The following is a 26742-nucleotide window of genomic DNA, read 5'->3' on the forward strand; positions in this document are numbered from 1 at the left end:
CCTGGATCTCAGAGGGATCCTGGGGTTGATGTGAAATTAGGCATGAGGGAATTCTTCTTAGGTAGCAGCCAGCCCACGTTACTCTGGGCTGCCAGATACAAGTCGGTGGCTCTATTTGGGGACGCCATAGCAGGGCTGGAATTCAGCATTCTGAAGACACATTTAACGCCAAAGCCAGTCTTCTGTGACTATGGTCTATGGATTTGTTATGTGGGTCCCAATTAGAAGAGCCCTGGCTTTGTTCTACAAACAGAACCTGATAACCACAGCGTAAGCTCGATGCTAAAAACCAATTCTCCCGTATTAGGTTGGCTGACACTTTCAGCCAGAACTGCTGGAGAAGTGTCTCTATGGTGGGCATTCAGATCTTCCCCTTTCATCATCAGAGGCACAGCCTTATGGTCCCACCTCTACTAACAGCCCCTGGGGCTCTACGTTAGATCAGTTGCTACTGTATCTCATGCAGGATCCACGAATTACAGGGAATTTTTAGCATCACACTAAAATTGCTCCAAGCTCTGACTTTCAAGTATTTATCTTTAGCAACTGTACTTTTGTAGTGCTCGTTACTTTTTTCTTATTTTTTGCTATATAGGTACGTGCAGAGGTGGAAGGGGTAGTTCCCTTCAAGTCCTGTAATTAGTTCACCTGTAGTTGTTTGGGCTGGCACAGTGGGGTATTTTCTGCGTCTGTGTTATGTCAAAGGCAGGGCTTTATAGGTAACCTAACCTGTCTTTTGACAGCACCCAACACCATCTTTTTTTTTTTTTTTTTTTTTTTTTGAGACGGAGTCTTGCTCTGTCGCCCAGGCTGGAGTGCAGTGGCGCGATCTCGGCTCACTGCAAGCTCCGCCTCCCGGGTTCACACCATTCTCTGGCCTCAGCTTCCCGAGTAGCTGAGTCCCTGGTGCCCGCCACTACGCCCAGCTAATTTTTTGTATTTTTAGTAGAGACGGGGTTTCACCATGTTAGCCAGTATGGTCTCGATCTCCTGACCTCGTGATCCACCCACCTCGGCCTCCCAAAGTGCTGGGATTACAGGCGTGAGCCACCGTGCCCGGCCGCCACCACCATTTTTTCATACACACTCCCCTCTGCACTGCTAGGAAGCGCTCTATTTTATGGTTGTTCCTGGTTTACACTATAATACATCTTCCAGAGCAATGTTAACACCTATCCATTTGTTACTTCAATGGGGTGTTTGTTACTGAACACTTGTTATGCCTGTTAACACGTGTATAACAGAATCCACCACTGCCACGGGTTCAGTGGGTGGGCTTCCCACCAGTGACTCTCCAGCGGCTTAAGACAGCTGCGCCGTTGCAGCCATCACAAAAATCAGCATAGGATTCCAGAGTGCAGCAGAATATCTTCTGTCCTTGAGAATATTTGCTGGTGTTGCCATCTGGCCAGGAAAGAACATAATTAGGCTTGACCTGCCATGATTTTCTAAGTGCTGTATAGAATTAAGCACAGACCACAATCCCCGTGCCAAACCATATTCACCCATGATTCTTCCAAGAATCAGGCAGCAAATCCAAACTTTGACATTTAAAGATGCAGCAACCTAGGCCAAAAGAGAGAGTGTCTAAGTCTCACTAAATCCTGGAGCAAGAATTTGGCAGGTCCTGGAAGAAGGTGAAACCGAGAGGGCTTCCTCTAGCTTCATGCATGATCATCTGCCAGGGTGTCTCTTTGAGCCTTTCTTTCCTATTCTTGACGATTTTCTAAAAGGGATGCTCTTCGCGCACTTGCCTTCAACTTGATGGCAAAAGACATCAGAGTAAAACCCTTTTCCTTAGTCCCATTTCATTCTCAGCCTTGCCCCTGTTTATAGGTCTTTAGGAGGACTTGGGTCCTGGGCAGACCATCCCATCAGTAGAATGCACGCATGAAGCGTGGGTGAAGAGCTCTCGGTTGTAATCCAAGAAGGAAATGCAGGCTGATCCAAGGAAAGAGCTGTGATTGGAAGGATTTGAAGAACTCATTGAACTGGGAGTGAGACTAGAGAACTACAGGCAGAGGATGAGCAGGAGCCGAGATCTAGGTGGCAGGAGAGACAGCTGAGGTCCCACAGTCACAGCCAGGACACTGCTGCTGGCCCCATACCACTGGACGCTTGCTGCTGCTGCTGGAGCCTGGGCCAGCTCTGCGGATCACCACCTGCCCTGCCAGGGTGCGCTGCCTCTGTGGATGCCGAGGACCAGACAAGGGCTTCCAATCAGCTGGGTCTAGGTCATGAGTCTGTGCCCCACTGCCTGAGGGCAAGAGAGGGAACATTTGGCCCTGCTCAGGTGTCATACTGCCTTATCTACTGGATGGGTGAATGCCCAAATCAGCAAGCGGTTCAGAGGATGGTCAGCCAACAGATTAACAAACAAATAATCCAACAATGCGCAAAGATCCAGAACAGATGCTATTTAAGAATGAGGACAGCTAACGTTTCAAGGAGGATCCACCTTGCTCCTGCGTGACCATGGTTCTGTGTATTTGGGTCTGGGTCTGCTCATCTATAAAGTATAGCTAATGAAACCTATATTTTAAGAGTTTCTGTGAGAATTAGAGATACTGTAGATAAATTACCCTGAGAAGGAACTCCAACAGGTAAGCAAAAAAAAAAAAATCGCTTTTTAAAACATTTTTATAAATTTTTGGTGGAGATGGGGTCTTGCTATGCTGCCCATGCTGGTCTTGAACTCCTGGCCTTAAGCAGAGGTGAATTCTTGGCCATATGTAAGGTGCCCACAGCTGCACAGAAGTCAGATAGGATGAGGAGATAGAACCTGGAGCGACGAGCACTGTCACGGTAAGCCAAGACTCTAGAATATGGGATTTGGGGTTAGGAGATGTGTGCTAGGTGCTGTTTCTTATACTTTTTCAGCGGATGCATTTAATCAGGGAGAAGTCACACATATGGGGCATCAATTTCTCTTTTTTTGTTGTTGTTGTTTTGAGATGGAGTCACACTCTGTCGCCCAGGCTGGAGTGCAATGGCAGGATCTCAGCTCACTGTAACCTCTGCCTCCCAGGTTCAAGTGATTCTCCTGCCTCAGTCTCCCGAGTAGCTGGGATTACAGGCCCACGCCACAATGTCCAGCTAATTTTTGTATTTTTAGTAGAAATGAGGTTTCACCATGTTGGCCAGGCTGGTCTCGAACTCCTGACCTCAACTGATCCACCCACCTTGGACTCCAAAAGTGCTCGGATTACAGACGTGAGCCACTGCACCTGGCTGCATCAATTTCTCTGCTGCTGAGAGAGAGACAGACAGAGACAGAGAGAATTCCAGCTCTGTTTATGCTACACAGCTGTTGCTAGGACCAAATAAGATAATATGAGGAGCTACCAACTGGTAGGCAAATGCTCTTCATTATGTTGACCACTTAAGGTCCCTTCTGAGAATCCATTATTTATTCTGGGTCTACAGAACACTGACTACGATGAGGGTGCTAAGGCTGCTGGCGAGGGTCCTCCTCGGTCAGCTTCTCCTAGCAGCAGGGCACACACAGCCCTGTTTTCTCATCTGCTTTCAGCAGCATTTGCCTCCTACTCCACTCGGGTCACTCAAGGGTCCCAAAATAGACCTGTGCATTCATGGGACCCCTCCCACCTGCCTCTCTGCTCAGTGTCTCTGTTGGGACAGGCAGCAAGTGCTTAAATCCCAGCCACTGCTCCCCCCTGGAGTCCACCTGAGAACTTTCCCAGCAATTTGACAGAACAACAAGGCACCAGTTACACTTCTCTATCATCTATTGCCAAGCTACAATGGGCCAGGCACTGTACTAAGCACCTTATATGTGGGGTATCATCTCATTCTCATAATAATTCTGCAAGGTGGATAGAATTATGTTTCCAAGTTTCTAGGAGAAGTAGAGACTTATTTAGATTAAATAACTTGACTAAAATGTTCCGGCACTACATGAGTCCAGGTAATGAGTCCAGGCCTGAGTCTTAACCACTGTGTGACGTTCGGCCAGGAAATTTGATAGTCACCAACTTCATTTCTTCCTTAGGAAAATAATTCCATACTGTGGCCCATCATTTCTCCAAAGGATCTTTTAACATATCTTTTTCCGTTCCCCCTTCCTTTTTGAGCAAGAAGCACTTTTTTATTTTATTATTTATTTATTTATATTTTACTTTAAGTTCTGGGATACATGTGCAGAACGTGCAGGTTTGTTACATAGGTATACATGTGCCTTCATGGTTTGCTGCACCTATCAACCTGTCGTCTAGGTTTTAAGCCCCAAGTGCATTAGGTACTCATCCTAATGCTCTCCCTCCCCTTATGCTCCTTCCCCCTACAGGCCCCGGTGTGTGATGTTCCCCTCCCTGTGTCCATGTGTTCTCACTGTTCAACTCTCATTTATGAGTAATAACATGTGGTGTTTGGTTTTCTGTTCCTGTGTTAGTTTGCTGAGAATGACGGCTTCCAACTTCATCCATGTCCCTGCAAAGGACATGAACTCATTCTTTTTTATGGCTGCATAGTATTCCATGGTGTATATGTGCCACATTTTCTTTATCTAGTCTATCATTGATGGGTATTTTGGTTGGTTCCAAGTCTCTGCTACTGTAAATAGGAGGTGCTTTTTTACTGATTCCTTTCGACTCTTATTTCCTCATGACCTGTAAAAATATGTGTCAATATTGAGAACACAGAAAGTTAGGCTTGACATTTCACCCTGAAGCTGCTGTCATATTAATTATCTGGCACATTCATAGAAAAACATCCCAGAGATGCCTGACTTTACTTTTCATCTGTGGAGATACTGTTGGATTGTTTAAGCATTAAAATCTCAGAAACAGAAATGCTACTTAGGTTGTATAACCCTACGTGGCTTAATAGACTCATGGATCTCCTTAATTTGCTCTAATTAAAAGTGCCTTTTAAATTGATAAAAACAAAAAGTTTTGTTGAGAATTGTTCTTTTAAAACTGGCAAAAGCTGGCCGGACGCGGTGGCTCACTCCTGTAATCCCAGCACTTTGGGAGGCCGAGGCGGGCGGATCACGAGGTCAGGAGATCAAGACCATCCTGGCTAACATGGTGAAACCCCGTCTCTACTAAAAATAAAAAAAATTAGCTGGGTGTGGTGGTGGGCACCTGTAGTCCCAGCTACTAGGGAGGCTGAGGCAGGAGACTAGGGTGAACCTGGGAGGCGGAGCTTGCAGTGAGCCGAGATTGCGCCACTGCACTCCAGCCTGGGCGACATAGCGAGACTCCGTCTCAAGAAAAAACAAACAAACAAACAAACAAAAAAACTGGCAAAAGCCAGGTGGGGTAGGCAGGTTTCTACTGATCTAAAATGTAACTACTGAAACTACCTGAATTCCAGCCTGACTGTTGAGATTGCACAGACTGGCCAAGTGGAACAGAGAATAGGAGAAAGAGAGAAAAGAAAAGATGCTTTCTGAGTGAGTGTTTGCTCAACTGAAAGCATGGTGTGATTTTTGGAAATATTCATTCACGCTAGGATTACTTTTAGCCAATCCATTCAAAGAATAGTGGTGTTTTTGCTGGAATTGATGTAACACCTTTGGAAAAGTAAGTAACAGGGTCCTTTGCACCTCAGAAAGTGCATTACATCATGAGATACTTGGTGAACTGTAAATCAAATCATGTATTGATTTACAGGATGCTCCGAATGCATGCTCACCTGGGCCGCCTATTGATAACAGAGTCTACTATGTTGATGGTTGCTAGAGTCACCATCCCAATACTGATGGAGTAATGACATCTTCATTATTCTCGCCCATGCTCTCTTCCCTTCCCCTCCGAAACTTCTCCTAAAGAGGCAGGATGGTTACATAGTAAATCTAACCCTGTCACACAACCGAAACGCCCTGTTGGAAGTTTCAGACAGAAATCACACAGGCTGCTGCATGACGGCCATTTATGATTTCTCAGACTTTCCTCCAGTGCTTTCTTTTCCCGGTGTGTGCGTGATATTTCTATCATGTGGCATTCTCAGCACATGTGTCAGGCTTCACCCTAAACAAGCCTGCTGGTGTATGATGATAAATAGTGCCATGATCTGCAGCGATTCCCACCCCTCCACATCCTGGCAAAGGTCTCCTAGCAACTGTTGTTATGGGCAACACTAGCATGTTTAGTTCAATTCAGTGGCTACGGGCCATTTCTGGTCTCCTGATGGATGTTCAAGTCTATGCCCTGGAGATTCGGATCCCCTCACAAATCCACATGCCCATTATAACTTCCCTTGTACCTGCATAACGTTTAACCATTATTATTAAATTTGTCCGTTTAGCAAGATTGAAACTGCCTTTCGGAAGCTATTGCACCTTCCACACAGGCAGTGAAAAAGGACTAACATCTGAATTTCGCTACAAGGTAACACTCGGCTTCATTCTTTTTCCTGTTTAATATTCACAACCTTAACTTTAAAATGGTTTCCAAACTATGGCGTGTGGTATAAAAACAAAAAGTAAGAACAGAAGGAAAAAAGTCCATTATTAAGCCCCTGCTGGGATCCCTTTCTCTTTAATGCACTTCAAAAAAAAAAAAAAAATTCCGGGCAATTTTGTATTCAGATGCATCAGCAGAACCAGGCTGCAAATGTCTGCATTGGTGGATTACATCACCCCCTACTGATTGATCCTTTTAATGGCTCAGCATTTTGCAAATGAAGAAGCAGTTACCTCTGTTCTGTTGGCTATTAATTCCATCTACATAGGGTTCTGCTGGTTTAATGAGCATTGAATATCTTCCATCAAAATGCAGTGCTTTCAAGGGATGTAATAAAATAGCCTATGTTAAAACTGGCCTATAAAAGTAGCTTATAATAAAATAGCCCAGCTAATGTAAAATTTAATTCCTTCACTATATTTATGAAATAGGCAATCTGTCCTCATTCAGAGAAAATGGAATGTACACCAAGCAAAATCAGCTTTGACCTGATCTCTTTAAACTCAATAGTAACTCAGTTGGAACCATCTGAACTTGTTTTTTGAAAAAGCTTCTAGAACCTTTTTTGTGATTGTCAGCATTTTCAGGACAACTTTGTATTCAGGTGAGCCTGATTATTCAACACTAAGATTTCCATTTGGCATGAAAGAGGTGTTTAAATTATGAGTTTATTTTTAATTCTTGGTTAAAAAGTAGTCTTCTATTCTTGGAAAGCAGAAGTACAATGGCTTGAAGGACAACTGTGCACTCAGGCATTGATCTTTAGCGTTTATACTTTATTAGCCAATACCGAATTCCACAGTGATTCTAATCCCCTTCTACAGAGCATTGGAGGGGGATTTGTTTTACCCTCCCTAAAAAAAAAAAAAAAAGAGCCAACTGAGAATTAAACAGAGGTGTTGCCAGGAACAAACATTACAAACATAAAATGAACAGAACAGAAGGGCTGTCTAGGAGTTTGTTGTCCATCTGCCCTACAGGATGGGAAGAGTGGCTGAGGACCCCAAGGCCACACATGCTGGGATTTCTGGGGTGATTTAGGAAGAGTGAGACCATCCTGAGGATCTCTTCTGTTTTCCTAAGCTGTATCACCACCAAGCTGCTTTGCCTGTAACGCTGAGCTCAGGAGTAGGAGGAAACTGCTGTTTTCTAAGACAGTGCTGATGCTCTAGTGGATATCAGCCTGGAGGAGGACCTGTTGCCTAGCTCCATACTCACTACTTGAGGTACTTGTACCTATTGTCTCAGGCTAAGTACACCAGGCTTGAGACCTCAGACATGTAGGAAAAAATAACCACTTCAAAAGAGAAAAGGGTTAGCCAATTCTGAGAAAACAGAGTCCACAGATTGGATATTTATTACCATCAGGGGTCGTATGGAGCATGGGGATGAGAAGGAGAACGTCCAAAGATGAGGGCTTTCTTTATTCCCCAAGTGTTCTTTTCCAATATGTTGTTAGATCTATCTAGTACACCTAAAAGTCAGACGCTAACTCAAATCAGAAGCATTCCTCAAGCTAATTTTATTCTCACAAATCTCTAAGGGACTGCATTATTATATTAGATTTTGCAGATATTTCTTACACGTCGTTGCTAAGGATGTTGGAGACATTCAGTGATAGATAGCCCACAGGCATAAGTAGTATATTAATGGTAATAAAAAATGACAAAAGTCCAATAAAGACATACAAAGGATAACTTTTGTGTTCACATTGTTCTTTGTAAGGATTTAAACCTATGCCTCTAGTGCATGACCTCTGAACAAAATTACAAAGTAAAACAAGGATAAGGAGGCAATAAATGCCAAATTAAGTCACGATAGATGGAACACAAGAGGGACCCTGTCCTTTGTACAAATAATCTGAAACGAAACAACTAATACTCCAAGACTTTTCATGGGGAGGTCAGACAGGGAGTTAGAAGTCAAAGAGATTGCTGGTGAGAGTGAAAATGGTGCATTCACTGTGGAAAGGAGTATGAAAGCTCCTTTAAAAATTAAAGATACAATTACAGTATGATCCCACAATTCCACTTCTGGATATAGATCAAGAGGAATTAAAAACAATGTCTCCAACAGATATTTTGAGACACCATGCTCATGGAAGCATTATTTATAAAGGGTTAAAAGGTGGAAGTAAACTTTGTACCCATTATAGATGAATGGATAAATAAAATATGGCATCTGTCTGTCTATCTATCTGTCCATCCCTCCATCCATTCATCCATCCATCCATACACACACACATGCTGGAATATTATTCAGCCTTAAAAAGGAAGGAAATTCTGACCTATGCTACAACACAAATAAACCTTGAGAACATTATGCTGAATGAAATAAGCCAGTGATATAGTTTGGCTCTGTGTCCCCATCCAAATTGTAATCCCCATAATCCTCACGTGTCGAGGGAGAGACCTGGTGGGAGGTGATTGGATCATGGGGGCGGTTTCCCCTGTGTTGTTCTTGTGATAGTGAGTTCTCATGAGGTCTGATGATTTTGTAAGTGTTTGACAGTTCCTCCTTCACATGCTCTTTCTCGCCTGCCACCATGTAAGATGTGCCTGCTTCCCCTTCTGCCATAGTTTCCTGAGGCCTCCCCAGTCATGTGGAACTGTGAGTCAATCAAACCTCTTTTTTTAAATAAATTACCCAGTCTCAGGCAGTTCTTTAAAGCAGTATGAAAATAAACTAATACAACCAGTCATAAAAAGGCAAATATTATGTGAGTCCATGTATATGAGGTGCCTAGAATACGGTGGTCAGGTTCATAGAGACAGAATGTAAAATGGTGGTTGCTAGGGACTAGAGGAGGGGGAATGGGGAGTACTTATTTAACGGATACAGAGTTTCAATTTCAGAAGACAGAAAAAAAAGAAAAACTTCTGGAGATGGTGGTTGCACAACTATGAATGTACATTCACACTGCTATTAAACTGAACACTTAAAAATGGTTCAAATGACACTTTGTTATGTATATATTACCACAATAAAAAAAAAAAAGGCGTAGTCAGCCCCAGGACTGCAATCTAATTACATTCAAATAGGCATTAAGAAGAAATGGGCCCTCAGTTGTATATCTAAAATAAAAGTGATCATCAGTATCTTCTTCTCAACCTGTGGTCAAAGGCCTTCTTCTTTATCAATGAATGTACACAACTCCACCTTGAAAGCTCAGAGAATAACAATTGACTTTGGGATATTAATGGCTAATTTTCCCCAAAGGTGAGGAAGCAAGAAGACATATGACCAAATCAATTAGCCCCCTTAATTAGTATTAATTAAGTCTTGCTTGAAAGAAAGCAAATGGAACAGAACACAATCACTTTAAGAAAAGGCAGGAGGAGTTGTAATAATTGCTACCATTCCCTGAACACCTCAGATGCTACCCTGTGCTAGGGGAGCATCCTCACTGCTGTTCACCAGCCTTGCCAGACTTCCACCTTCCAGGCACCAGAATGCCTTCCCTCTGGCCCCCTTGTGGTTAGGTGGAACCCAGTGACTAGCGTCTAACTAATGAGCTGTAAGCAGAAGCAAAAAGTGTCAGTTCCAAACTGAAGCATCTCATTGCTGGTGCAAGATCCCAGCAATCTATGCAGATTACATTGCCTGAGATGGGGACTCTTGTATCCACATGAGGAGTCATGGTAGACATTTGACATTTAAATATGACATTTATATTATAATTTGATGTGATATTTAAAGGTAGTTATAAACCACTAAGATGGGGGATAATTTGTTACCATGTTTTAGCCTAGCCTATTTTTACTACAAAACGAAATGAAAAACCAACCTAAACACTGAACTGGGCACATTACCTATATAATCTAAAGTCCTACAATGAACCTGCAAGGAAATATTACATATCCATTTTCCAGATGAAGCAACTGAATCTAAAACATCACACCCAGGAAGGCAGCACTTAGAATCAAATACAAATGCGTCTGACTCCAAAACCTGTGCTCTTTCCGCAGTAATACTGAGTTCTCTTTAATGTTCAGGCTTACTTTGACCATTAAGATGCACCAAGAGTCATTTCCTGCCACCTCTAAATGGCTATAATGCTCTTTCTCCTCAAGCAATAAAAGATGATTTCTCTGCCTCACTTTACTAGCCTCTAATTAGGCACAATCTTTCTGGAAGTACAGTCTCCTTTGGTCAGCAAAGACCTTCTGAGCTCTTACATCCCTTGAATATGGAATCTTGCACAAAAGCCTCAGGCTCTTAGTTTTCAAGCTGTGAAATGGGAGTACTAATGACTCATCACAAGCTTGCTCATGGACATTGCACAACCACACTTACGCTTGGGTCCCCAGGAGCAAGTGAAGCCATGGACCTTTCTTAGGCTGCTTGGGCTGGGATCAGTGGCAGTGGAGGACATGGGTCACAGGTCAGCATGGGAGGAGAGCATAGGCACTGGCCTTAGGTCTCCGGGTTCGTTGGTGAGGTATCAGCTCTGAGGTATGCGCAGGTTATTTGTCCTTTCTATAGTTTCCTCTTGCGCAAAATGCGGATGACCAAGGGATTGCTTTGTGAAGGAAGTTAGTTCAAACAAATAAAACACTGAGGGAGTAAGGTAGAGAGGAATGTCTAGAGTATTTGCAGCATTCAAAGAGAGGAAAACGCTTTCCAGAAGCTGCTCAAGTCCTGTTGTGGGCTGAATTGTATCTCCCTTACCCCCCAAACTCATCTGTTGAAGTTCTAATCCCCGCTACCTCAGAACGTGAATGTATTTGGAGACAGGGTCATTAAAGAGGTAATTAAGTTAAAGGAGGTAATTAGGGTGGCCCTAATTCAATATGGCTGATGTCTCTGTAAGACGAGGAAATTTGGACAGACATTGCAAGACCATGTGAAGACCCAGGGAGAAGACAGCATCTACTAGCCAAGGAGAGAGGTCTCAGAAGGAATGGACCCTGCTAACACCTTAATCTCGGACTGCTGGTCTCCAGAACTGTAATAAGTTTTTGTTGTTTAACCCTCCCAGTCTGTGGTGCTTTATTACGGCAGCCCAAGCAAACTCATACAAGCTCCTTCCAGTGCCGGGAGCCAGACCAACTCTGAAAACCCTCGTTGGATGCTGAGGCTGGGCCACTTAGCCGGCTGTGCCTGAAAGAGGACACAGCAGCACAGCAGCCACACAGAACCTCCCTCCGTCATCTGCCTTTGCTGTCATCATTCCGAAAACTGAGGCAAAGGAGACTCAAGGGCTGTCTGCCCTGCTACTGCGAGGGGCTCCTCAGATGCCCCCATCCCCAAAGACTGATGTGGTCCCAGATTCAGCAGGAACCTGCTAGAGAAACTCCATGTCAATGCTTGGTTTCTTGTTGAATCAACCCAGATTTCTCAGGTCCAATTAAAGAATTAGGTCTTCAATTTAGGAGGGTTACAGAGAGATGGGGGCAAAATCAATTTATCAAGAAGAACCTTTATATCACAACTAAGCACAAAACCTAATGTCATTAGCCTCAGGAAAGTACTTTATGAGCACCTACACAGATCCAAGAAGTGCTAGTACAGAAACAAGTAAGAAAACACACATACACACACACACACAAGTGCATGCATACACACTTTCATGCACTCATACACAATCACACATATATACATGCACACACAAACACACACATACATATGCACACATGCACACACACATGCATGCACTCATATGCAATCACATGTGTACGTATATGCACACACATGCATGTATTTACACAATCACATATGTACACACACACATGCTCATACATATACACACATATGTGCGCACACACACGCACATACAGCCTTAATGCCACTGCTACAATAATGAACTGTAAGTAATTAAGTTACTTTGACTAAACACCAGGTCTGCCAGGAAAAAGTGTTTAACGCCATCCCCAAAGGACGTTGTGGCGCCAAAAGCAAGAAAGGGAGGTTAGGTCCCGCCTCGATGGAAATACAAAAGAGAGAAAACGCGGAGACAGTGAGAGACTAAACACAGGAGAAGAGAGATTGTGCTTCAGGTGGAAGGGGAGGGAGTGTGAGACAGGAAGGGAAGGGGTGCCCAGGGACCCAGGCAAGGAAGGGGTAATCACCGGGTAGTGTAGCTGCGTTGTGTGAACATGGGCATGGTTAGAGGGAGTGGGCTTCCCTGAGGGGTATATCAAGCTCTAGAATATTTTTTCTTCACAGGAAGTTTTTAAAGAAGACCTAGATAGTTCACTTCCCTTTCTGTACAGGTGGGACTCGCAAGCTCTTCTAGCGCGTGCACCAATCTGGGTTGGAGCATCACATAAACCACCTCTCAGCTCAAACTTGCCGATCCCCGCTGGCCACACAGAGAGACTAGTGACCCAAAGACCAGTGGGAGACTGTGATGGCCATGCCCAGAGTCACCCCGCTTCCATCCTGGTGGAAGTCAGTTTGCCATCTACACAACTAGAGATAGACATTCAGTTACAGCCCAGACGGTCCTCACTGTTAAAGCACTGTGCCTGAGGAACTAGATTCAAACCTCTGGCCCTGGAATATAGACATTTACATGGTGCCCAGAACAATGGCAAATTGAAAATGCAGCTCATAGCACCTGTCAAAAGAAATAAGATCACATTAAAATTCTTGCCATTTCCTTTTTCTGCTAAACTAGGTAGGTTAACATACAGATAGGCCTCTCTCTCTCTCTCACTCTCACTTTCTCTCTCTCTTTCTCGCTCTTTCTGTCTCTCTCTTCACTCCACAGTCAGTTTTCTGGAGTGTGGCCCAAAGATCCATATGTCAAAACCTGGCAGAGGAAGCTGATACCAAAACCACATTTATTCTTTTCCTTTAAAAATGGCTTGGGAAATTAGCCCCTACATCTAGGGAAGTCCGAGTGAAGAAGAGGGAAGAGAGGGGAAGGCCTTACGGGGCACAGGACCCACTCTGATTGTTGGAAGTCTCAGCCTTGGCCCAAAGCCCAGCCTCTGCCCTCTGCTTAAATTGAGTGTGAGGGAACAGGATTATCTTGGTTGTAATTTTTAAAATGCTTCCAAGCATTGTATAAAAGTCAGAGAGCTCTGTTGGACATTCACACAAAACAGCATTTTCTTAAGTTAAAAAAAAATTTGGAAACAAACGACTCTACATGGCCAAACCTCATCCTAAGCCAAATGATAAAATAAGTTAAGTTTGCCTTCTGTTCCCTCTGTTCTCAAACCTTCCTGCTGTCCCTACCCCTGGCACCTCAGCGGGTGCTTCTCTGTTGCTTCCCTCAGCTGCCCAATTCCCCACGTAACAAGAGCTAGCATTAATTGAGCACCTGCTGTATGGTAGGCAGAGGCATAAGTGCCTTGTAAACATCACATTTTTATTCTCTCACAACGTTATGAGTTAGAAAACTAATCCATCTGCCCAAATATAAGGAGACCCATCTTCTCCAATGAGAAGTTCTCCCATCAACACTTTAAAAAAATCCGATTGACTATATGAACTCAAAGATATAAATAAAACAAATATGACTTAAAAAATTTAATTCTGTTGCACATGCATATTTAAAACCACATACTATCTAAATAATACATTAATGTAGAGATAGTGCCTTTTTCCAGTCTTACATATTACAGAATTTTATTCATCAATGTGTTCGTTATCTCTAGAGCCAATTTTAGAGTCATTCAATTCATTTTTTTACAGGACATATCACCTTCATTTCCCTCTGAATTGTTTGAGATGTGGCACACTGTCACTGGAAATTTTTTCCCAAGCTGTAAATGAATACACATTAATATCACATTAGGACAGCTGTTTTATTTATTCATGCTATTGGTGTATATCAAGGAGTTCCACAATATAACTATTTACCTTATTGCTTTTTATTTTATTTTTTATTTTTTATTTTTTCTGGTATAAAGAAAGTGGTTTTATTCTAAAGATTAGCTTAGGGGAAGAGGTACAGGCTCCTCCTGCCCTTAACGGTACCGACTCACTTTTGGGGCAGAAAGCAGAGGCTTTTAAATGGGGACTTTGTATGAATGGCATGCAGGGAAGGAGCAAGCAGATGGGGGTCTATATGACTCATTTTGATGCCTTTTCTACCAAGTGGTTGAGCTGGTGCCATTGAGGGCAGAACTAGGTTGTAATGTGGCCGTTGTCTTGAGATGCTGTCCAGGTGGAAGAGTTCTGTTGAAGGCATACTTTATGTTGTAAATTGACTGTTGTCTCTTTTTTTTTTTTCTTTTTTATTGATAATTCTTGGGTGTTTCTCACAGGGGGGGATTTGGCAGGGTCATAGGACAATAGTGGAGGGAAGGTCAGCAGATAAACAAGTGAACAAAGGTCTCTAGTTTTCCTAGGCAGAGGACCCTGCGGCCTTCCGCAGTGTTTGTGTCCCTGGGTACTTGAGATTAGGGAGTGGTGATGACTCTTAAGGAGCATGCTGCCTTCAAGCATCGGTTTAACAAAGCACATCTTGCACCGCCCTTAATCCATTTAACCCTGAGTGGACACAGCACAGGTTTCAGAGAGCACAGGGTTGGGGGTAAGGTCACAGATCAACAGGATCCCAAGGCAGAAGTTTTTTTAGTACAGAACAAAATGAAAAGTCTCCCATGTCTACTTCTTTCTACACAGACACGGCAACCATCCGATTTCCCAATCTTTTCCCCACCTTTCCCGCCTTTCTATTCCACAAAGCCGCCATTGTCATCCTGGCCCGTCCTCAATGAGCTGTTGGGCACACCTCCCAGACGGGGTGGTGGCCGGGCAGAGGGGCTCCTCACTTCCCAGTAGGGGCGGCCGGGCAGAGGCGCCCCTCACCTCCCAGACGAGGCGGCTGGCCGGGCGGGGGGCTGACCCCCCCACCTCCCTCCTGGACGGGGAGGCTGGCCGGGCGGGGGGCTGACCCCTCCACCTCCCTCCCGGATGGGGCGGCTGGCCTGGCAGAGGGGCTCCTCACTTCCCAGTAGAGGCAGCCGGGCACAGGCGCCCCTCACCTCCCGGACGGGGCGGCTGGCCGGGCGGGGGGCTGACCCCCCCACCTCCCTCCCGGACGGGGCGGCTGGCCGGGCGGGGGGCTGACCCCCTCACCTCCCTCCCAGACAGGGCGTCTGGCCGGGTGGGGGGCTGACCCCCCCACCTCCCTCCCGGATGGGGCGGCTGGCCTGGCAGAGGGGCTCCTCACTTCCCAGTAGGGGCGGCCGGGCAGAGGCGCCCCTCACCTCCCGGACGGGGCGGCTGGCCGGGCGGGGGGCTGACCCCCCCACCTCCCTCCCGGATGAGGCGGCTGGCCGGGCAGGGTGCTGACCCCCCCAACCTCCCTCCCGGACGGGGCGTCTGGCCGGGTGGGGGGCTGACCCCCCCACCTCCCTCCCGGATGGGGCGGCTGGCCAGGCAGAGGGGCTCCTCACTTCCCAGTAGGGGTGGCCGGGCAAGGTGCCCCTCACCTCCCGGACGGGGCGGCTGGCCGGGCGGGGGGCTGACCCCCCCACCTCCCTCCCAGACGGGGCGGCTGGCCGGGCGGGGGGCTGACCCCCCCACCTCCCTCCAGGACGGGGCGGCTGGCCGGGCAGAGGGGCTCCTCACTTCACAGTAGGGGTGGCCGGGCAGAGGCGCCCCTCACCTCCCAGACGGGGCGGCTGGCCGGGTGGGGGGCTGACCCCCCCACCTCCCTCCTGGATGGGGCGGCTGGCCTGGCGGGGGGCTGACCCCCCCACCTCCCTCCCGGATGGGGTGGCTGCCGGGCAGAGACGCTCCTCACTTCCCAGACGGGGCAGCTGCTGGGCAGAGGGGCTCCTCACTTCTCAGACGGGGCAGCTGCTGGGCGGAGGGGCTCCTCACTTCTCAGACGGGGCGGTTGCCAGGCAGAGGGTCTCCTCACTTCTCAGACAGGGCGGCCAGGCAGAGATGCTCCTCACCTCCCAGATGGGGTCACGGCCGGGCAGAGGTGCTCCTCACATCCCAGACGGGGCGGTGGGGCAGAGGCGCTCCCCACATCTCAGACAATGGGCGGCCGGGCAGAGACGCTCCTTACTTCCTAGATGTGATGGCGGCCGGGAAGAGGTGCTCCTCACTTCCTAGATGGGATGGCGGCCGGGCGGAGACGCTCCTCACTTTCCAGACTGGGCAGCCAGGCAGAGGGGCTCCTCACATCCCAGACAATGGGCGGCCAGGCAGAGACGCTCCTCACTTCCCAGACGGGGTGGCGGCCGGGCAGAGGCTGCAATCTCGGCACTTTGGGAGGCCAAGGCAGGCGGCTGGGAGGTGGAGGTTGTAGCGAGCCGAGATCACACCACTGCACTCCAGCCTGGGCACCATTGAGCACTGAGTGAACGAGACTCCGTCTGCAATCCCGGCACCTCAGGAGGCCGAGGCTGGCGGATCACTTGCGGTTAGGGGCTGGAGACCGGCCTGGCCAACACAGCGAAACCCCGTCTCCACCAAAACCAGTCAGGCGTGGCGGCGTGAGCCTGCAACAGGCACTCGGCAGGGTGAGGCAGGAGAATCAGGCAGGGAGGTTGCAGTGAGCCGAGATGGCAGCAGTACAGTCCAGCTTCGGCTCAGCATGAGAGGGAGACCGTGGAAAGGGGAGAGGGAGAGGGAGAGGGAGAGGGAGACCTTATTGCTTTTTAAAGGAATCTTCACAAGGCTTGTTTACAATGGCCTCCAATGCTTGCATTCATGAGGTCATATTCCAAGGAATAATTGCTAAATGGGTTCAATTCATTTGCCTCCTTTCTGTTCACTGATTCTGTCAGAAAACCTCAGTAAGTACTCCAAACAAGCACTGATGGAAGTCCTTTCAGGCCAGTGTTTTTTCCTTAAACAATTCCATGTTTGTCAAGTTAAACTAAGTGAGACAGCATCCCAGGGTTTGAAACAATTGGTAAGTATTCTTTTATTTGGAAATGCCTTCTTTTCTAAGGTAGAATTTTGGTAAAATCACTTGGACCTACGTTTTGACATACGTGAGGACTTTAAGTCCATTTTACAGATGACAAAACTGAGGTTCAGATATTAAAATAACCGGCTGGATGCAGTGGCTCATGCCTGTAATCCCAGCACTTTGGGAGGCTGAGGCGGCTGGATCACCTGAGGTCAGGAGTTCGAGACCAGCCTGGCCAGCATCGTGAAACCTCATCTCTACTAAAAAATAGGAAAATTAGCCAGGTGTGGTGGTGGGCACCTATAATCTCAGCTACTCAGGAGGCTGAGGCAGGAGAATCGTTTGAACCCGGGAGGCAGAGTTTGCAGTGAGCTGAGATCCTGCCACTGCACTCCAGCCTGAGCGACAGAGCAAGAATCTGTCTTAAAAAAAAAAAAAAAAAGAAAGAAACAAATAGATATTGAAATAACTTTCCTAAAATCAAAGAACTAGTGTTTGTGTGAAATGAAGCTGGGGCCAGAGGCCAGGACTGTCTTACTCTAGGGCCCACATGCTGAAGCCCCAGTCTGCACTGCCCATGCCACCCCAGTGTCCATCTCCTCATGTCCAATTCTGCAGCCACTTCCCTTTCCAGAACTTCAGTGCTGCTCTCAGCATCCATAACAATGTCTATTTCTTCTACCGACCCAGAAATTTCACTTACAGGAATGTCACTGAAAGAAATCCTCATAGATATGCAAAACAATTTAGCACAAGGATATTCATGATAGCATTATTCTTAAGGGAAAAAACTTGGAAACAAAGTAAACATTCCCGATGGGGGATGCATCAACTAAGGTGTAGGTACAGGATGGAAGACAAAGCAGTCATTCACAAAATCCTAAGTGGAAAAAACGAGAGGTTGCATAAAATAATTCTAGTTTTACTTTTTAATAAAAGTATATATGTGTCAAAAAATAGGAAAGAAACACAACAACATATTAATGTAGTTACTCTTCAGGTGATGGAACTAAATAAGATTATTTTCTTGTTTTTACTTTATTTATTTATTTATTTATTTATTTGAGACAGAGTTTTGTTCTCGTTGCCTAGGCTGGTGTGATCTCGGCTCACTGCAACCTCCGCCTCCCGGGTTCAAGTGAATTCTCCTGCCTCAGCCTCCCAAGTAGCTGCGATTACAGGTGCGTGCTACCACGCCTGGCTAAGTGTTGTATTTTTAGTAGAGATGGGGTTTCACTATGTTGGCCAGGTTGGTCTCGAACTCCTGACCTCAGGTGCTCTGCCTGCCTCGGCCTCCCAAAGTGCTGGCATTACAGGTGTAATCCACCATGCCTGGCCTGTTTTTACTTTTCTATTCCTCCTCCTCGTAAAAACTGTGCCCATTTCAAAGGAATAACTTCAACAATGAGAATTTGGGAGCAAAGAAAAAGGAAGCATAGAACAGCAGGAGAAATATCTGGTGAAAATGGCGTCTTGTTTTATAAGCTGTTGCCTCCTCTACTTTTTACAAAGGTGTTGCCCTATAAAAGGATTTTCCAATTAAGGGGAAAAGATTAAGGCTGTAATCCTGGGATGTTATCGAGTCTATAATCTGTTCGGTCTCTCTATTACAACTGCCCAGGTATAAAAGCCTGTCTTGTAGAACCAACAAAGTGTGTAAACCTCTCAGCCATATGTCAGACCCTCTGTGGGGCCAAAAATCAAGCAAGCTCTTCTAGAGAATTAGCTAGTTCTCTTTTAACCCAGTCCTTGGCTTCAGGGCTGTGCTGGTGGGAAACAACAGATTTAGCAAAAATGACACATTTCCTACCCTCAGGGAGCCCAGCATGGGTTGCTGATGAAGACATGGGCACAGTGAGCAGAGAGGGAATGGGCAGTCTCAGGCGGAGGCCCAGGAGTCACAGCCAGGCACTTGCTGGTCTCTGGGAGTGATGTCCAGCACCTACAGGGCTAATAGTACCAGAATGAAAAACATAATACGAGGCCAATTTGTATTCATTGCCAGGAAGAAGCAAAGCTGCCTCTTAGAAAGTTAGCATTCCATGCCCCAGTTGCATAGTTTCTAGCTGTATTCAAAACCTGGCCTCTTTCAAGAGATCACAGTGCCCAAAGGGAACAGCCAAAAATATGCTCCCAGCCAGTACCTAAACTCTGTAGTAGGCAGCCTCAAGACAGCCCCCAATGACCCCACCTCTTGGTAGTTACTCCCAGTTTAACCCCTCTCTTTCAAAGTGGGATAAACTTATGGATTTGTTTCTAACTATTCAATAGACTATTAATTAGAAACAAATCAATACAGCAGAAGTCAAGGAGTGTCACTTCTGGGATTTGATTATAAAAAGATTTTAGTTTCTGTCTGGGGTGTGCTCTCTTTCCTTCTTTCTTGCTTTACTAACCCAGGGGAGGCCAGCTGCTATGTCATGAGGCACCTCTATGGGAGGTCCACATAGTGCTGAACGTAGGCCTACCAACAATGACAAGAATGATCTTGGAAGCAAATATCCCCCAGTTGAGCCTTCAGATGAAACTGCAGCCCCAGTCAAATGCTTCACTACAACCTCAGGAAAGATCTTGAAGCAGAAGTGTTTTGCTAAGCTGCACCCAATTTCCCATCCACATAAACTGAGATACTAAATGACTGTCATCTCAAGCCACTAAGTTTTGGGACAATATGTGAGGCATAAACAGATAACTAATACAGACTCCAAATAAACACTTTGAAAGAGGAGTTCCAGGTGATATTAAGGAGTTTTAAAATAAGAAGTCTCTTTGAGTGGCTCAGGGTTTACGTGGGCCCTGGAGCCAGATTCCTGGGAGTTCATACCCCAGCTCCAACACTGATCAGGATGAACCCAGAGGCAAATTACTTAACCTCCCTGTCCCTTCATTTTTTGGTGGGAAAATGGGAATAATATTGCTAGGTTTATGGGAGGAAGATCAAACGAGCATGTGTGCACACATGTGCACACACACACACACACACAATTTAAAACAGAGCCTGGCAGAGAGTAAATGCTGTATATATGCTTATTATGATGATTATTAGAGCAGGAGAATAGAAAATAAGACATTAGTATCATACTATGTATTTTTAAGTTTTAAAATTTTATTGCATATATTTTATTTGAACAAACTATATTTATAGAAAAGTTTCAAGAATAGAAAAATGAATGTCCAATGCCCTTATCCTAGATTCCTCAAACGTTAACATTTTATTATGTTTGTTTCAGCCTTCTCTTTCTCCTTTCCTCTCCTAGTTTATTTTCAGGTTGATTTAAAGTAAAATGTATCCATAAATACTCCAGTGTGTCTTTCCAAAGAGTGAGAAATTTCCTTACCTAACTACAGGAAATTATCAAAATGAACATATGAACATTGAAGCGATATTATCATCTAATCTACATATCTTGAGATTTTTGCCAATTGGACAAAAGGACATTATTAAGAATGTCCTTTACAGGAAAAGAAAATCCAAAAATCATGGGCTACATTTAGATTTCATGTCTCTTTAGTAACAGGTCTTGACTCTTTTTGGGGTACTTTATGATATTGATATTTCTGAAGAGCATAGGCCAAGCATTTTGGAGAATATTCCTCAATTTGGGGTTGCCCAGTGTTTCCTCAGAATTAGATTCAGGTTATGGCCCTTGGGCAGGAGTACACTCTGGAAATGATGGTGAGTTCTCAGGTCACTCATATCAGGTGGCCCATGCTGTTGATTCATGCCATTTCTGGCAATGTTAACTTTGATCATTGGTTAAGGTGGTATATGCCACATCTCTCTACCATAATATTAGTTTTTATCCTAACAAGAAGTGCCTTAAGGGGATATACTTTGAGACCATGTAAATATTATTTTATTCCTCAAACTTTGATCCACTATGTTAGAACCAATTATTACTATGATGGTTATCAAATGGTATTTTTCTAATTCCATCATTCATTCTATATTTATCTGTTAGTATTCTACTAACTATAAGGAAAAGCTTTCCCTTCTTCTCCATTCATTCATTCATTTATTGTTTCTTCATTCATTTATATCAGTGTAGACTCATGGACTCCCACCTTATTAGATAAGTTATAACCTTTTATTATACATAATTTACATTAAACCCAAATATAAATCTGAATAGCTTTAAGTCAAATAGATTCTTTTGACATTTATTGACCAAGAAAAGATATATTTATGTCTAAAAGACACAGGTATATTTTCTTTTATTAGAGCAGAGATTTTGCTTATGTTAAAAACTGTTGTTTGTTTTTGTCCATGCTCTGGTCAAGGTTAGCACCGCTGAAGACCGAGAAACTGTGTTTGTATCATTATTAATCATCCCTGCAGAATCTGACAGTGAGAAACTCCAAGATAAATAGTGAATGCTTCTCCTATGAATTTAAGAAACCTGGTTTTATCCCCATATTTTGCCAGCAGCTTAGCAAAGAATTCCCACGTGACTAACTTTTCATATACTTTTTTTTGTGCAAGTGTAATTGCTATAGCAAGTGGACTGATTTCACAGGGTGGAATATGGGAAACCAACTTTTTTTTGAAAACCACTTTCTTTATATGAATTCTATCTAATTCTTTATCACAGTCCTGGACAGATCGTTATAGCTTTAGTAATTCTTTCTGGTATCAGAAGAACTTCATTACAAAGCACCCAAAAATCCTGCTTAATAGAAATAAATGCTTCAATTGCTCATTCACTTAAAACTCTCCCCTTACCCAGCTCTGGATAAAGATTCTTCACTGGAGTGTGGCAGTGACAGGCAGAGGGAATAGAGAACATGGTCCGTTTGCTCTTCCTTCACCTTGTTCTTCTTTTCCTTCTCCCTCCTCTTATTGTTTTGCTCTTGATTTCTCTAGGACCAAGGACGGGGTGAAGTGTTGAGTGGGGAAGCTCGCTGAGACAGCAAGAATCTTGCTTGGCAGGTAATGTTGTAATTTGGTTTATGAATCCTCTGTGGGTCAGTTGTGCAAATGCCAGCTTTCTCTCTCTCTCACAGGACCCAGGAGAGACCTTTCGACACCTCCAGCTTGCAGTTCCCCTCTGCAGACGATACACTTTCTCACTAACCTCTCATGATTCTCCCTACGCTAGTTTCCTCTGTTGGCTTCTGTGATGCTCACTGGCTCAAGGGAAAATGCTATGTCTTTGCCCTTAAACTCTGGAGGTACAGGCCACCCCTCCCCACCTCAGCCCTCCATTGAGCTCCAATCAGCATTTCACCCCTAGACATTCTTCCAGGTAAAAATCCATGGAACATGATAGCACATTCCTCCTACTCCAACTCCAGGAACCAAGGTCAATTTCTTCCAGAAACTCATCACTATACACCCTTAGGTGGGCCTATAGGATTTCTCCGGTTCTGTATGCATCTATTGAGGATGATATGTCAGGTTCTCTTTCTGGAAAGTAACCATACTCTCTACAAGTAAGTCTTTTTAAATGTCGTTTGCTTTGTCTGAGGTGGAAGAAGGACATCCTTCAGAAGGGAGAACACAGGACACCCTGACAACTCTCTCCAAGGAAATCTTGGCTCTTCCTCACCAGCACAATCTCTCCTCTTATGTATTGGGCTTGAAGTGGGAGCCAGCTAATGGTGGAAGATCCAGTTTGGATCACATGTTTTCCTGTGGATACGCCTAGCACCTTTCTTTACAATGTGGGGTTCTTGCCAACTTCTTAACCTCAAATATTTTTAAAAGCCTAGTATTTGCAAAAGAAATGCCTCGCAAGTTGTATTACTTCTCATCTATCATAAAAACAACAGATGAGAAGTAATACAATTAGCAAAGCATTTCTTTTGCAAATATTAGGCTTTTAATGTGCACATGTACCCTAAAACTTAAAGTATAATATTAATAAAATCAAAAAAAATAATAGCCTAGGTTTTAAGGGGAAGAGTAGATAAGGTAGTAATGCAGGAAGAGCTTGTACAAATGTTCAAGAAAAATTCCTCTTTCCATAAAGTCTTCTGAGCCTTGAGGGAGAATTCCAGTCAATCCACCCCAGTCCCTAAAGTCTTAACTTAATTTGCCTCCAGACTGCTCAACTTCCTATTAAGAATGACATCTGGCTTGTAACCCACCAAGCAAACTCTACCAGCTTTCCACTGAAATGCCTGTGGAGTAGGAGAAAAGGTTAAGAATGTGCAACCATCTCAAAATCAGCAGTGGCTATCTGTTGGTTGCCAAAATCTGGAAGAATTTCCATTACCTGCAAAAACGATAGAAAATGCCAGCAAATGAACTAAACCATCTGCCAAAAAGTGAAAGAAAAATCATTCCTCCCTCTCCTATTGTCTTCTTTCTCTGCTTATAAATCTGGACCAAGCTGAAAGCCAGACAACTTCCTCTGTTGCCTAGTTGCTGCCTTCTAACATAGCCACAGTGCTACCCACATCAGCTGTCTTCCACATGTGGACAGAGTAATTCTCAGGAAAACATACAAGGCATGAACTAGGATAGAAACTGGTAACGGGACATTATATTAAAATATGGCATCAAAAGGGAAGACCTGTAGATGGGGACACAGGAAGAGCCCTGGTTGCACCGCATACTTGGAATTGTACATTTTAATGCACCACGATGTTCAGAGTTTCAGATCCCAATGCAGCAAGGAAAGGAGACAATCAGATGAGCACAATTGCCCTTGCCAGATGCTGAGAATTAAGCTATGGCGGAAGACATAAACCTGCCCTCAAATTGCAGCTGTGAAAAAGAGATTAGTCCAGCCACCAGAAAACAAGTCATTGAAAAGACTAGAAGAAAAAAATTGAGTTTAAATTTTGGTTGCCAGGCTGGGCGGGGGCTCATGTCTGTAATCCCAGCACACTGCGAGGCCGAGGCAGGTGGATCACTTGAGGTCAAGAGTTCAAGACCAGCCTGACCAATATGGTGAAATCCAGTCTTTACTAAAAGCACAAAAATTAGCCCGGTGTGGTGGCCTGCACCTTTAATCTCAGCTACTCAGGAGGCTGAGGCACAAGAATCACTTGAACCCAGAAGGCAGAGGTTGCAGTGAATCAAAATCACGCCACTGCACTCCACCCTGGGTGACAAAGCAAGCCTCCATCTCAAAAAAAAAAAAAAAATTTGTTGCCAAAAGGAAATAAAAGCAATTTTTTTAACTACAGAATTAATAAGCAATTTTAGTAACTGACTAGATAAAGGACAAATGTACCAAAAACATTTATGTTCCTATCTACCAGCAAAAACTGATTTTTAAAATATAATAGGAAAATATTTATAATAGATGGCAATAATTGAAAAATACCTAAGAATGCATTGCTAAGAAGAAATATGTAATAGAAACCCAGATGATGAAAACTATAAAGCTTTAATGAAAGATATAAAAGACTTACAAAAAAGAAGTTCTATACAAATTTCTCTATGGCATGACTGTAATTCAAAAAGTGACAGTTCTCCCCCAAATCATGCATTGGTAAAATGCTATTCCACTAGAAATTACAATGGACTGGACTCTAATAATTTTAAAATAATTATTTTAAAACTCATCTTGAAGAATAAGCAGAGAAAAAATGAAAAGTGATGGAAAATTTTTCTAAATTTTTCATGGCAATTATAATGTTATAAAGAATATAAGAGTGTAGTGTTAGTACAAATCTCAACAGAGTAATAGAATAAAATGGTCATTGAATTGGCCCTAACATATATGCTTATAAAACCTTATTATATTGTAAAGGAAATAACACAAAAAAGTGCATGAGAGAAATTATTCCACAAATGGAATTTTTGTTAAAGTATATGTGGGCTGGGTGCAGTGGATCATGCCTATAATCCCAACACTTTGTGTGGCCGAGGTATAAGGATTGTTTGAGGCCAGAAGTTTGAGACCAGCCTGGGCAACACAGCGAGACTCTGTCTCTTCAAAAAATTTTTTAAAATAAAAATAAAAAATAAATGTATATGTAATAACATATACATACTTAAATGAAGTTTAAACATGCATGCATGTATAGAGCAATTTAAGAAAATAAAATAAATACTAGGCAGTAGGAGAAGAAAGGGATATTGTTTATTTGGGGAAAAAAATTTATAGTGTAACCAGATACCATACTCCAAAATTTACTCTAGATTTTTGAAAGTTAATTAACTGGCTGGGTGTAGTGGCTCACGCCTGTAATCCTGGCACTTTGGGAGGCCGAGGAGGGGGTGGATCACTTGAGATAAGGAGTTCGAGACCAGCCTGGCCAACCTGGTGAAACCCCACCTCTACTAAAAATACAAAAATTAGCTGGGCGTGGTGGCCAGTGCCCATAATCCCAGCTAACCAGGAGGCTGAGGCACAACAATCACTTGAACCCAAGAGGTGGAGGTTGCAGTGAGCCAAGATCGTGCCACCACACTCCAGCCTGGGTGACAGAGCAAGACCCTGTCTCAAATAAAAAGAAAGTTAACAAACTGGAACAAATCAGAGGTTAATATATAAACTGATCTCAGTATGAACAAGGACCTTAAAAGAATAAAAGCAATGAACCAAATCACAGAGTATAAGCTATGTATATGGTCAGTGGATTTTTAGCAAAGGTGCGCAAGTAATTTTTGTATTGAGTTGAATGGTATCCCCCCGAAAATGCATGTGTACCTGGTGCCTTACAATGTGATCTTATTTAAAAAGTGGATATTTGCAGGTGTAATTAGTTAAGATGAGTTCATATTGGATTTAGTGTGGGCCCTAATCCAATGACTGGTGTCCTTACAAGAAAACAGAGACACGGAAACATACACAGAGGAAAGGCTGTCATGTGAAGATGGAAGCAGAAATTGGAGTGATGTGCCTGCAAGCCAAAGCACTGCTTAGGAGTGCCACCCGCCACCAGAAGCTAGAAGAGTAAAGAAAGCATCCAAACCTAGAGTCTTCAGAGAGCTTGGCCTTGCCAACTTGATTTCAGACTTCCAGCTTCCAGAACGGTAAGAAAACAACTGTCTGCTGTGTAAAGCCACCCAGTTTGTGGTCATCTGCTAAAACAGCCTTTGAAAACTAATACAAGGTGCAATGGAGAAAGGAAATCTTTTTTATATATGCTGCTAATATTGGATAGCCAGACACAAAGGTAAAACTTGACTATTATCTTACACTATATATAAAAATTAACTCAAAATGTGTCATATTCTGGAACACTTTTAGAATACAATGAAGATAAAAATCTTAGTGACCTTGGGTTTGGAAAAGATTTCTAAAATAGGACACAAGAGCACAGACACTAAAAAAAGAAATACATTTTACTTCAAAAAATATAGAACTTATACTCTTCAAAAAAGAAGAGTATTATATTACATAATATTATTTATTATATTACATAATAAAGGCAAGTCACAGACTGGGAGAAAATATTTATAAAATGTATGTTTGATAAAGGGGTTTTAACTAAAAAAAAAATAAAGAACTCTCAAAATTATATAATAAGACAAACAACCCAAACAAAAAAATGAACAGATGATTTTAACAGACACTT

The 26742-nt window shown here is 43.9% G+C and overlaps 1 protein-coding gene and 1 long non-coding RNA gene across 9 annotated transcripts in view; both read right to left on the reverse strand.

The window, feature by feature from the left end:
- Positions 1 to 26742, reverse strand: part of FRMD4A (FERM domain containing 4A) — a 688283-nt gene that overhangs the window by 588915 nt on the left and 72626 nt on the right. The gene's annotated exons all lie outside the window — the stretch shown is intronic.
- On the reverse strand, positions 735 to 22435 carry LOC129393183 (uncharacterized). The gene is made up of 2 exons (XR_008619886.1): positions 15918 to 22435; positions 735 to 15868 (listed from the first exon to the last, which is right to left on the reverse strand). It is a non-coding gene; the product is annotated as an uncharacterized LOC129393183 (long non-coding RNA).

The sequence above is a fragment of the Pan paniscus genome, chromosome 8, assembly GCF_029289425.2.
Source record: "Pan paniscus chromosome 8, NHGRI_mPanPan1-v2.0_pri, whole genome shotgun sequence".
In the NCBI taxonomy this organism is placed as follows: domain Eukaryota; kingdom Metazoa; phylum Chordata; class Mammalia; order Primates; family Hominidae; genus Pan; species Pan paniscus.